Raw genomic sequence first — 13,690 nt, 5'->3', positions numbered from 1 at the left:
CGCCGCCCGCCGCCGCCTTAAGTACGGCCCGCGGGACCGCCCCCGGGCCCGGCTCCACGGCCCCGCTCCGCCCCGCCGGTGGCCGCGCTCTGCTGCCGCCAGAACCGGCACTGCCCCGGCACGGCACCGGCACCGGCACCGGGACTGGGACTGCCTCGGCACTGCCCCGGCACGGCACCGGCACCGGGACCGCGGTGATTCTGGGATCGGTAACGGCCCCCGGCTCCACGGCCCCGCTCCGCCCCGCCGGTGGCCGCGCTCTGCTGCCGCCAGAACCGGCACTGCCCCGGCACGGCACCGGCACTGCCCCGGCACGGCACCGGCACCGGCACCGGGACTGCCCCGGCACTGCCCCGGCACGGCACCGGCACCGGGACTGGGACTGCCCCGGCACCGCCCCGGCACCGGCACCGGGACTGTGGCTGATTCTTGGAACGGCACCGGGCCTGGCAGCGGGACTGGGAATGGGACTGGCACTGGCACGGAGACAGGTATCAGCACCACCGCGGGACTGGGAACGAGACCGGCGCCGGGACTAGGACTGATTCTGGGAATGGCGCCGACGCGAGGACAGGGACCGGCGGCAGGACTGGGAATGGGACCGGCCCCGAGACCGGCACTGGAACCGAAGCCGGCACCAGGACTCGGACCTGGAGAGGGACCAGGACCAGCACCGGCACCGAGATTGGCACTGGGACCGGGACTGGGACCGGGACGGACCGGGATAAGTACCGGGTCGGGGATAGGAGTCAGGACTGGCAAGGTCGAGGGGCCAGCACCAGGAGCGGCGGCACCTGTCCAGCGCACCCCACACCTGCCCGGTGCCTTCACCATTCCCATCCCCGTGAAGCATCCTGTCCCGGGGGCTCCTCTCTCCCGGAACCCCAGGAAGGGCCCGAGGGGCAGGTGCGGCTCGAGGAAAGCCCCGGGTGGGTCTGAAGGAACTCCTTCCGTGGAGCAGCGCCGGGAGCCGGGCACAGAGGGCTTCACGCCTTTGGGGGGCCCTTGGGGAATTCTGAGGGTCCCAAGGGAGCCTTGAAGTGGTCCCTGACGGCGACCTATGGGGAGCACCGGGGCCAACGGGCTGCTGATTGCTCGGGGCAGCCGCAGGGAGGGCCAAAGGATGTCTGGAAGGGTGCTTGTTCCCTCCTAGCCTTGCCTGTGCTGTGTCCAGCCTGTGGAGGAGAAACACTCGGAGAAGGGATCTCAGAGCTGCGGGGTCTGCCATGGGAGAGATGTTTCAAGCTCCTGTGCTCGCTCCCCCTGATGTGTGCATGGGCAGTTTGGGGCTTTCAGCCGAATTCTTATTTGGTCGGGGTTGCCTGAGGCAGCAGACTTGGCTCCCTCGCCATGGGCCGGGGCTTTGCTGGCTGCACGGAGCCGGAGGGCTGGCAGGACCTCTGCATTTCCCCAGCAGGGCGAGTGCCCGTCCCGCTCCTGGCAGGCGTTTTCCTCCTCGGCACACCCAGTGCTGAGCCCCGGAGATTACCGACACCTCCCTGGCACCCCGCGGCTGGAAACGCTCTCGATCTTGGCCTGGGAGATCGGCCAGCTCCCTTCCTTTGGGCAGGGTTGTTTCACAGCTGCAAGCTTTCTCTGTGCCCACGTCCCTTCTCTGTGCCCATGTCCTCTCTCTGTGATCATGTTTCCTCTCCAGCCCCGTTTCCAGCCCCGTTTCCAGGAGGAAGACTCCGGGCTGATGCAGAGCTGTCCGAATCCAGCTCCTCAGTGACATCTTGTGCTGGGAATGCTCAGCGCAGGCAGGAGATGGGAAAATCAGTTCCTGCAATTGTTCTTTCCTGCCCTCCCGTATTGCTGTAACCGGCAGTGAAACCTCGGGGATTCCCTGAGCTCCTTTGTAAGGTTTTCTTTGGGAACATCTTGTCCTTCCACGGAGAGAGCCAGACAGTGGCATTGCCTCTGACAGAGCTGGGTACAGAACTCTGCAAAAGCATCAACCTCCTTCAAAACATTCCCTGTGTAGACTCTTTTGTGCCATTTAGTGACAATAATAATTCACTCAGAATCCCTCGCCGTGATGAGACTGCATGTACGGATTTTTGGGATGAAGTTCAAACCTTGTTTCTCAGTCGATTGCCACAGAAAGTTCCCTTCAAAGGCTCTAATGGCACCGGTCACTCCTGGGAAACACTTTTCTGGTCTTGGAAAGCTTCCAAGTGCTGCCTGCTATGCCAGCAGAGCTCAGCCCTTCTGCATCCCGCTGGTGCAAAACCAGGTCTGAGCTCCTGAAGAAACTTTAGTCTCAGAGCCAAGCTCAGGGATGAAATGTTCAAAAGCCACTTTTTGATGGAAATGAAACCTGATGAGGTTTCTCTCAGGATGGTGGCACCTGGAGCAGAGGCAATCCCTGAGCTGGCAGCCCTGCCAGGAGCAGGGAGACCAACGAGGGTGCTGCAGGCTGCCAAACCCTGCTGGGTCACTGAACCCAGAGCACTGAACCAGCTCCAATCCCCCTTGGCTGGACGTTGTGCTCTGAGGCCACTGTCCCTGTCCCACCATGGCCAGGCCCTGCTCACAGCTGGCATGGGCAGCTCAGTGCATGGCTGGGCACATCCCAGACACAGCTGGGCTGTGATATTCCACGTGGCACCATGGCCCAGGCTGGAGAACACACACCAAATCCTTCCCTGAGCCCTCTCACCTGCCCCAGTGACAGGAATAAACCCAGGAGCAGCTGCTATGGATGGCTTGAGAGGAGGCTGTAAAATGTGAAAAAACATCTGAATGTGGGACAAATAGTGAGGAGGGAATTTGGCAGAGGAGAAGGTGCAGTTCAGAAGGGGAGCCCAGGCCATGAGTATTTCAGGGGCCAGCCCTCAGCACAGGCTTTCTGACCCCACAAACAGCACAGAGGGCAAGGAGCAGCAAGGAGAACCTGTGGGATGATCCTTCTGCCTCGTGGGGCAAGTGGGCAAGGGCACGAGATCTGGAAGCTGCTGGCTCTGCTCCCTGGTGTGTGCCAGCCTTCCTCACCCTCCTCTTCCTCCAGCCTTGTACCAGGCTGTCCTTGGGGCTGGGGCTCTGTGCTCACTGTCCCAGAGCTCTGTGAGCCCTCCAGCCCTGCTGCCCCAGCACTTTGTGCTTCCAGCACTGCTCCTCTGAGGTTTCCTTGGGGAGGGCTGACCCAGGTCCTCCTCTGTTTCCCACTGACCATATGCCTGCCTGTGCCCAGCACCTGTGCTACCAATTTATTCCCACCTTGGGCCAGCGTGCAGGAGGGATCCTGCACCCTGTGGGATGCTCAGCTGGCACCTGAACCTGCCATGGGTGTCCCTGGAGCAGGAGGGATCCTGCACCCTGTGGGATCCTGCACCCTGTGGGATCCTCAGCTGGCACCTGAACCTGCCATGGGTGTCCCTGGAGCAGGAGGGATCCTGCACCCTGTGGGATCCTGCACCCTGTGGGATCCTCACCCTGTGGGATCCTGCACCCTGTGGGATCCTGCACCCTGTGGGATCCTCACCCTGTGGGATCCTCAGCTGGCACCTAACCCTGCCATGGCTGTCCCTGGAGCAGGAGGGATCCTCACCCTATGGGATCCTGCACCCTGTGGGACCCTCAGCTGGCACCTGACCCTGCCATGGGTGTCCCTGGAGCTGCAGGTGCTGGGGTGGCAGAGCTGGGTGGGTCAGAGGCTGAGCTGGACCCATTGGCCAAAGCCAAGAGGAGATGGACCTGAGGACAGCACTTCCTGAACTGCAGCCACACGTGGGTTCTCATCTTTTTCTTCACAAGAGGCTTCATGTCCTGCTGTGAACTGTTCAGGGAGAGCTCAGATCCCCTGCTGCCCACCCTGAGGGGTGAACGTGCTGTGGGTGCACAGGAGCTCCCAGCCCTGGGATGGGCTGTGTGTGGATGATGAGCTGGTGCTCTGACCCTCCAAGCACCCTGACAGCAGCAGTGAGAAAATACCCAGGTGAATTCCTGTCTCCTTAAAGGCCAATGCTATCACAAAAATAAATTGCCTCTGCAAGGAAACCTAGGAAATATCCAAGGCAGGGAAAGACACATCAGACTTATCACATCAGTTGTTTTGGTTTTTGTTTTTTTTTTTCAGAGAGTCCTTCTCTTTTTCCATCCACTGGCAGAAGGGAGGCATGAGATGTCCACAAGTGTGCTTGGGGAAAAGGAACAGCAGTGAAGACCTGAAACAGTTCTGCTGCTCTTACAGCTGAGGAAGGATCATGCTGGAAGGTTTCTATGGGAATGGACATGAAAAGCCTTTTTCCCAGCTGACTCCTTTGCCAGGTGAATTGTTTACAGAGCCTGAGTGCCTGGAGGGGAGCCAGCTCTCCTTTAGCCCTTTGTAAATGATTTAAACAGCTCGTGCTGGGGGAGCATTCCCAGGAAAGGGGCTGCTTGGCTCCTCTTCCTGGGGCTGTGCAGGAGAGGAGGAAAGGATGCAGCAAGGCATCCTTTACATTGACAAGCACTTTGTGGGAACCTTCATGCTTTTCCCTCCTTCTCCTCTCCTAGAGAAGGTGTGCAAGGTCCCAAATAGGCTGAAAAGAGAGAAAAAAGAAAATAGAATTGAAAACAGATTTATTTTCTGGAGTTGTTTCATCTCTCTGAGTCTGGGTTCTTGTGTCAGGAGTGTCATGTCCTGGAGATGGTCAGGAAGGGGCTGCTCATCCCTGGGGAGGTGGGTGAGCTCCTGTCCCAGGGCACCGTGACACAGGTGTGATCCTGAGCAGGTGCTCCTGCCCCTCCATGGTCACAGCACCCACTGGAGACAGCGATGCAGCTTGGGCTGATTCTGGGGGGAGCTCAGGGGGTGGCAGCCACTCCTGGCTGTGCTGTGCTGAGGGCACAGCTGATGGGTTGGGCGTGCTGGGGGAGAAAATTCAGGGGAGGCTCTGAGAATTCATGGAGCTGCTCCCAGGGCTGGAGCCAGGCTGGGGAAGCTGGGGAAGAGAAGAGAAGGATCCAGGGAGAGCTCAGGGCGTCTGGCAGGGCCTGAAGGGGCTCCAGGAGAGCTGGAGAGGGACTGGGGACAAGGATGGAGGGACAGGACGCAGGGAATGGCTCCCACTGCCAGAGGGCAGGGCTGGGTGGGATATTGGGCAGGAATGGTTCCCTGGGAGGGTGGGGATGGAATTCCCAGAGAATGCGGCTGCCCCTGGATCCCCGGCAGTGCGCAGGGCCGGGCTGGGCGCTGTTCGGAGCAGGCAGGGCAGGGGAGGTGTCCCCGCCGTGCTGCGGTGGCGCTGGGCGCTCCCGGGAGCGCTCCCGGCTCCAGGACGGGCAGGGGCGGCTCTCGGCCGCTGGGGGGCGCTGCGGCCCCGCGCCGGGGACAGAGGGGACAGAGAGGGGATAGAGCGGGACAGAGAGGGGAGAGAGAGGGGAGGGAGAGGGGACAGAGAGGGGATAGAGCGGGGATAGCGAGGGGACAGAGAGGGGACAGAGAGGGGACAGAGCGGGGATGGAGAGGGGACAGAACGGGGATAGAGAGGGGATAGAGAGGGGAGAGAGAGGGGACAGAACGGGGACAAAGAGGGGAGAGAGAGGGGACAGAGAGGGGATAGAGAGGGGATGGAGAGGGGACAGAGAGGGGACAGAGCGGGGACAAAGAGGGGAGAGAGAGGGGACAGAGAGGGGATAGAGAGGGGATGGAGAGGGGATGGAGAGGGGATGGAGAGGGGACGGAGAGGGGAGAGAGAGGGGACAGAGAGGGGATAGAGAGGGGATAGCGAGGGGATAGAGCGGGATAGCGAGGGGATAGCGAGGGGATAGAGAGGGGATAGAGAGGGGAGAGAGAGGGGATAGAGAGGGGATAGAGAGGGGATAGAGAGGGGAGAGAGAGGGGACAGAGAGGGGATAGCGAGGGGATAGAGAGGGGACAGAGCGGGGATAGAGCGGGGATAGCGAGGGGACAGAGAGGGGACAGAGAGGGGACAGAGAGGGGACAGAGAGGGGATAGAGAGGGGATAGAGAGGGGACAGAGAGGGGATAGAGAGGGGATGGAGAGGGGAGAGAGAGGGGACAGAGAGGGGACAGAGCGGGGACAGAGCGGGGATAGAGCGGGGATAGAGAGGGGACAGAGAGGGGACAGAGAGGGGACAGTGCGGGACAGAGCGAGAACAGAGCGGGACAGCGAGGGGACAGAGCGGGGACACCTCGGGGGCAGCGCCAGCTCCGGCCTCCATCGGGAGCCGCGTCCCTGCCCCTTTCCCTCGGTGCCTGCCCAGGTCTGGCCCCTCTGCGAGCCGCTGCTCCCGTGAATTTTCCGCCTCGGCCCCGCGGGCTCCTCCAGCCCCTGTCCCGCTCTGCCCCCACCCCTCCAATTCTCACGGAAACTCTCCCGTTATCCAGCTGTGCTCCAGAAACTCCAGCTGTTCTCTGTCCAGCTGTTCTCTGTCCAGCTGTTCTCTGTCCAGCTGTCCTGGCAGCGGACAGGGGTGCTCAGCTCTCCCGCAGCGTGGGGTGGAATTTGGGGGTTTCAGGGACGGGAGCGCAGGGTGGGTGCCCCAGGTGAGCGGCACGGAGGCTGCAGCAGCTCCCTCCTGCCTGCACCGGCCGGGGGGACACCCGGGCTGTCCCTGGCCGTGGGACAGGCGCTGCCCGGAGCATGTGGAGGTGTCTGTGCTGCCAGCAGCCCCAGCAGCGGCAGCGCCCGTGGGGAGCCGGGCTGAGCACACATACAGTGTGTGGGTGTCTCTGGGGGTGCCCATGAGGGGGTCTGGGCAGGGAAGGGCGTTTTTGGGGTGCACACGTGTACAGAGGGTGGGAGAGGAAGGGCTGTGTGTGTGTGTGGAGCAGTGCCCAGCAAGACCAGAGCGTGTCCACCAGTCCTGCTCTGCCCCAGGGCTGCCTGGCCCCCAGAAAAGCTCCTTTCCAGCTTGTCCCCAGTGCACCTCAATGCAGTTTTATTGCTGCTCTTGAGACATCCTGGGAGCAGCTCCCAGCCCATCCATCACACACTGACTTGGCGTTTGTGAAGAACCTGAAGCAACAAATTTTCCCTGGGAGGTGGGTGGGTGTTGGTGTCACAGACAGGCTCAGCAGCATCCCTGCGACCCCTGCCTGTGCCTGCTTCCTCCTGGCACCCACAGCACCTCCCTTGGGCTGAACCAAGGCTGCCCTTTCCTGGGAAAGGGCTCCAGAGCCTCCTTGGCCACACTGCAGCGTGCCCAGCTGTTCCAGCTGTGCAGGGCTGGGTGGAATCGTGGCTGGGTGTCCAAGTCCAGGGAAGGGCTGTGAGGATGGTGAAACCACTCCTGAGAGAAGCTTTCTGTCCTTGGGGATATCCCAAAGCCTGTGGGCTACAGAGAACCCAGCTTTGGATGGTGCTGGGTCATCTCCAGGAGCTCCCCAGCCTGAGAGAGCTGTGAGTCCAGAGTGCTGTGACAGTGCTGGAACACTGGGGCAAATGTCCAAGGCCAGAGAAGAAAGAGAAATAAGAATCCAGTTTTGTTTTCTTTTGGAAGCATGTCTAGCTGCAGGGGTTGGACAGCAGTGAGGGGAAAGCTGGGTGATGGTGGAAGACAGAACAGAACTAAAGTTCTGGATTCCTTGAGCTGTCCAGCATCACCAGAGGACACCAAAGCAAAAGGTGGCATGTTCCAAATAAAGCAGCAATTCAGGCCCAGTCTCACATTTTTGCCCCCATAAGCAGATGCTGGCAACAACAACAACAACAACAAGATAAACAATATACAGTTTGTTCAAAATTTGGCAATTTTTTCCACGAAGGGTGTTTGGATTCTGATGAAACTTAGTTTTATCATGACATTTTGCTCTGTGAGAAAGCTCTTCTTGGCTGTGCCCAACACTGTGTTTCTCAGCAGAGCACAGACAGCCTGACAACAATTTGGCTGCTAAAACTTCTAAAAATACAAGCCATCCTTTTTTCTTTCTTTTTTTTCCTCTCTGAAGAAACATTGCAGCATCACACCTTCTTCCCAGTACAAACTGCCAAACCTTTACAGGCTGAAGGGCTGTGCATGACACTGAACTCCAAGATTGTGTCATTTTGGTTTTCTGCACTATTTTGTTCTCAAAACCATCATCTATCTATCTATCTATCTATCTATCTATCTATCTATCTATCTATCTATCTATCATCTATCTCCACCTCCATCTCCATCCAGGGGCTTTGCATGATGGATCACATCCATTGTTTCTTCCTCCATGACACCAAATACCCTGGCAAGGAGGGAAATTAGATCACCCTGATTTAATTTTTTCCTAGAATTGTGTTGGCTGATTTTTATCCTTTATTTTTATCACAGTATTGATACTTACAAATTGTTCAATAATTTGTTCCAAAATTTTTTCAAGGAACTGAAGCCAGCTTGGCTGATCTGTAGCTCCCCAAACTCTTAATTTCCTCTATTTATGTATTTTTTTTTCACAGAAGAAGTGCTTTTTCTGCACTTCCCCAGGATTCCCTAAGCCTTCAAAATCTCTCACAATCTGCTGCTAATTGTTCAGAGGTTGCTTTCATTTTCCAGGGTGCTTTCCCTTGACCCCTGACTGCTCCATACACTGAATTTCTCTTGCTGCTGGTGGTGGCTCTGGGCACTGTGCAGCCACAGTGAGGAAGCCACTGTTGGTGTCTCTGTGTCTTCCCTTTGGTTCTTGCCATCACAAGACACAAATGCTGACTCATTTTTCCTTTCACTGCACTCCCAGTGTATTTCTGGGACTTATTTCCTTGTCTTTTATGCCCCTGACTGGCTGTAACTCTGCTCCTTACCCTTTCTGGTTCTGTCCCCATGTGCTTGAGCTTCCCCTTTATACCCTCATTCCCATTTTTATAGGATTCCTTTTTGATTTTCAGGACACTAAAATGCTCCTGATGCAGCAATATTGGCCTTTTACTGTTGTCCTGTGGTTTCTCTGCAGCATGAAGTTTAGCTGCTGTGCACCTCATATACTCCCTTTTAGCAACTTCCCCCAGTCCAGTGTTTCTGATTTTTTCCTTGGAATGCCCTCCTGAGGGATGTTGCTGGTGGAAAAGCATCCCCTCAAGTTTGTTCTGTTCCTGTTTTTTTTTTTTTTTTTTTTTTTTTTTTTTTTTTTTTTTCTGTTCATGTCTTTTTTTGGATTCTCTCTCATAATTTCAAAACTGATGAACTGCTGCTGTTGTTGACTCTGCCCCACAGGTCCTTCCATACTGGCCAGAGGCTGGAAGGGCTGCTCCCACCCTACCACCCCAGAACAGCACTTTGGAATGAATAAAGTATCCAGGGAACTTTCTAAATAATCTGTGTCCTCCTGCATTTGTTTGTGTGATGAAATGTCAAAATGGGATGGTTTAGACATAAAAAATTGCTGTTTATTCAGCCAAATACTTGCTGAATGGAGCCTTAACTTGAGAATAATTGCAGATAAAATGAAGCTATATTTTTGATGAATAAATTGTTCTTCTTTCAAATGTGCTCAATTTGAGGTTTAGTGCTATGATAAATTTTCACTGACTTCTCTTCCTGCGAGAAGCAGCAGCAGGGAGGGAACGTGCCCAGCCTGATGTGGGATGGATGGTCCAAGCAGGGATCCCACAGGGAACTGGGGCCCTTCCCTCTGGAGGGAGGGATGGGACCTGCCAGGCTGAGTCTGAACGTGGAATGGGGAGAGTGGGAGGGCAGAAGGGGAGGGTTAAAGAGTGGTTATCACCACAGAAAATGTACCCAAAATGGCACACTTCTTCTCTAGCAGGGTCAGTCTGTCCACTCATCCCTTCATCTGTCCATCCATCATCCATCCATCCATCATCCATCCATCCATCCATCCATCATCCATCCATCCATCCATCCATCCATCCATCATCCATCCATCCATCCATCCATCCATCATCCATCCATCATCCATCCATCATCCATCCATCCATCCATCCATCATCCATCCATCCATCCATCCATCCATCCATCATCCATCCATCATCCATCCATCCATCATCCATCCATTCATCCATCATCCATCCATCCATCATCCATCCATCATCCACCCATCATCCATCCATCCATCCATCATCCATCATCCATCCATCCATCCATCCATCCATCCATCCATCCATCATCCATCCATCCATCCATCCATCATCCATCCATTCATCATCCATCCATCCATCCATCATCCATCCATTCATCCATCCATCCATCATCCATCCATCCATCCATCCATCATCCATCCATCCATCATCCATCCATCCATCCATCCATCCATCCATCATCCATCCATCATCCATCCATCCATCATCCATCCATTCATCCATCCATCCATCCATCCATCATCCATCCATCCATCCATCCATCATCCATCCATCATCCATCCATCCATCCATCATCCATCCATCCATCCATCATCCATCCATTCATCCATCCATCCATCCATCCATCCATCATCCATCCATCCATCCATCATCCATCCATCCATCATCCATCCATCCATCCATCCATCCATCCATCCATCCATCATCCATCCATCCATCATCCATCCATCCATCCATCCATCCATCCATCCATCCATCCATCATCCATCCATCCATCATCCATCATCCATCCATCCATCATCCATCCATCCATCCATCCATCATCCATCCATCCATCCATCATCCATTCATCCATCCATCCATCCATCCATCCATCCATCCATCCATCCATCATCCATCCATCCATGGCCAGGTTTTGGGAGCAGGGCAATGTTTGTTGGGTACCACAGCCCTGTCCCCTGCACTGCTGGGGGAAGCAGGTGTGGGAATCTGGAGTGAGGTTGAGCCCAGCAGGAAAGGAGGGATGGGCAGAAGGTTCAAGATTTTGGTTTCTTTCTTATTGCCCAACTCTGATTTGATTGGCAATAAATCAGATTTTCCCAATCAAGTCTGTTTTGCCTGTGATAGTGATGGGTGGGTGATCTCTCCTTGCCCTTACCTGACTCCAGAAGCCTCTTGTTTTATTTCCTGTCCCCTGTCCAGCTGGGAAGGGCAGTGATGGGGAGGCTGTTTGGGTACCTGTGTCCAGCTGGAGCCAGCCCACCCCAACCTGCTGCTTGTGGCGGTGGGCAGTGGGAACAGGGATGTGCATCCTCAAATCCCGGGGAGCCAAGGAGGCAGAGGGCCCAAAGCACATTGCAGGGGCTGGGAAGCCTGGAGGGGCCTCGGGCAGCCCCATGCACAGCAGAGCAGGGTCAGCAGGGCTGGACACACGGACTCAGCCATGGGAGGTGGAAGGAAGCCACGGCAGAAGAACCAAAGACAATTTCCCATCTCAAAATGTGAAGCCAAGCTCAGCGTTGTTTTGTGGCCTCTGCAATCTGTACTGTGTGGAAACCTCAGGAGACACAATTGCAGTAGCCCATTGGCACAGAGCCATCCTCAGGAGTGGGGACTGCTCTGCTGGGAATGCTCTTCAGCCTTGTCACCCCGTGTCCTTGTTGGTTCCATCACCTGTGACTGGATCAGGACTGGGGGCCATGGCCAGTCTCCATGGACACTGTGCTAGCCCAGAGGGACTGCAGGGGACTCTGCACATCTCTGTGACTGTCCTGGACATGTGGGACCCAGGGCCACAAGGATGGACCCCCTGGTGCCACCAGGAGGGGCAGGGCTGGCCCTGACCCAGCGAGGTCCTGCCCTGGGAGCAGCAGCGGCCACACGTCACATCCAGGACCCCAAAAGGGAAACACTAAGCTGCTCTGCTTTGGGAGAAGCTTAGCACTTAAAGCTGATTTCAACAGCTTTTGCCTAAAGTTTTAAGACCTGTCACTAATCAGCAGCTGGTTTATGGCTGGTGTAAAAGATCAGAAAAAAAATAAAGAAACCTGCTGCAGTTGGGGGACTGCTTGCCAGCTCCTGCATCCATCAGCCCATGCTGACATTTACGAGCACAGGGAGCTGTAAATCCACCCGGGGCCAGCATCAGAGGGGACTCAGTGCTGGAGGGGAATTGTGTCTGAATCTGTGTCCTGCCCTGGCAGAAACTTCACTAATGCTTTGCACCATGAGACAGATGCATCCAAGCCCTGGGACGTGCATCCCCAGATTTTGCAGGCTCTGTGCTGCAGCCTGGCTCTCCTGGTCTGTGGTTTTTTGTCAAATCTCCTCTGGGCAGGAGACTGGGCTGTTGTTTTGGGAGGAGAACAGGGAGTGGCACATTTTGCTGTGATTTTGCTTCCTCTCCTGCCTCCTCTGACTTGTGGAGCACTTCTGGTGCAAACTGCCTCTCTCCTCACACCTGGAATTGAATGGAAGTATTTGGTCCAGGGAGGTCCTTGGTGCATAACTGCTGGACCTCTGGACAGGGTTGCTCTGCCTCAGGGCTGGGATGCTCTGGAACACGAGGAAAATCACATTCAAGGGATGGCTGTGGTCTGAGGTGTCTCTTTTCAGATGACAAGCACTCCATGTAGCAGGTGGAGGCACTTCCAGGAGCTCACTGGGGAAGGCTCCTGGCCCTGCACTCCAGGCTTGGGGTAAAATTCAGCCCAAGGGGAGGTACTGCAGGCAGCATGAGCTCCCTGGCTCCTGTCTTTGGGCACAGCTGGGACCTCCTGGGGCAGTGGGAGCTGCAAGGGAAGTGGAGGAGCTGGAGCAATCTCATCCATCCTGGTGCTGGACACGTCTGTGGGTCTGCTCAGCCTGGTGCAGACATGAGAGCAGAGCCAGCCTCCTCCCCTGCTGCTGGCACTGCCCCAGAGCCCTCTGAGTGTGCACAAACCCTGGGCATGGTGGTGGTCACACACCCCACGCTTCTGGGGGCAGCACTGTGCTCCTTTCCCTGCCAGCCACAGAGCCAGGAGCAGGATGGGCAGGGGGCAGCTGGAGTGTGGGGACTGAGGGAATGTCCAGCAGGACAAGGAGACCTTGGCCACCATCAAGGCAATGTGCTGGCTCAGCAGCCCTGCTTCCAGGGCAGGACCTCACTCCATCACCTGGGAAAACATTTTCTTTGCAAGCCTAAGGAAATAATGTGTGTGTGTGTGTCTGTGTGTGCAGCCTGAGCTGTCCCCAGCCACCTCCTTTGCTCTGCTTACACATAAATTCACATCTTGTAGGAGAGCTGTCCAGAATACTGAGTAATTATAGCTCACCCTGAGTCACAGAGAAATGTGGGCACAGCAGCTCTCTTACAAATCACTGCAAAGGCCTTACAGATTAAACCCTTCTTGCCCCCTGTTAAAGGGCTGCATTTGTGCTGCAAACAGTAAAAATAGCAAGTGCTGTTATTAATGAGGAGCTGCTGACTCCAAGACACAGCTCCTCTCCATATGGCCATTTCAGCTGGAGGACAAAACCAATACTTTATGTTTCTCACAGTTATTGTTCATCCAATGTTTGTGAAAATGCTCAATGACTGTGCATGATGAGCACACTTTTCAATAGTGAGGGAGATGAGGACCTGTGTGATTTTCCAATCCATGCAAGAAAGACCATTCAATTAATAGCTTAATTACATGATGAATTTCAAAACGTTTTCAAGAATTCATTTTACTTTTATTTAACCTAATAACATGTTTAGCTGCAGCTCTTTCTCGGATTTGTGTAATGAACCTGCAGCAGTGAATCCTCTCTGGGTCTCAGTTTGTATTTTTGTTGCTGTTCTGCAGGATGCTGAGGTGGGGTCCTGCTGCTGTGTGCTCCCCTGGTACACACAGGCTGGGCTGTGGGACAGAGACAGGCTCTGAGCTCCTGCCCCAGAAATGCTGACTGCATCCCAGAGCTGATCTCTGC

The sequence above is a fragment of the Oenanthe melanoleuca genome, chromosome 15 (genome assembly GCF_029582105.1).
Source record: "Oenanthe melanoleuca isolate GR-GAL-2019-014 chromosome 15, OMel1.0, whole genome shotgun sequence".
NCBI classification, from domain to species: domain Eukaryota; kingdom Metazoa; phylum Chordata; class Aves; order Passeriformes; family Muscicapidae; genus Oenanthe; species Oenanthe melanoleuca.
This window is presented reverse-complemented; position numbering follows the sequence as displayed.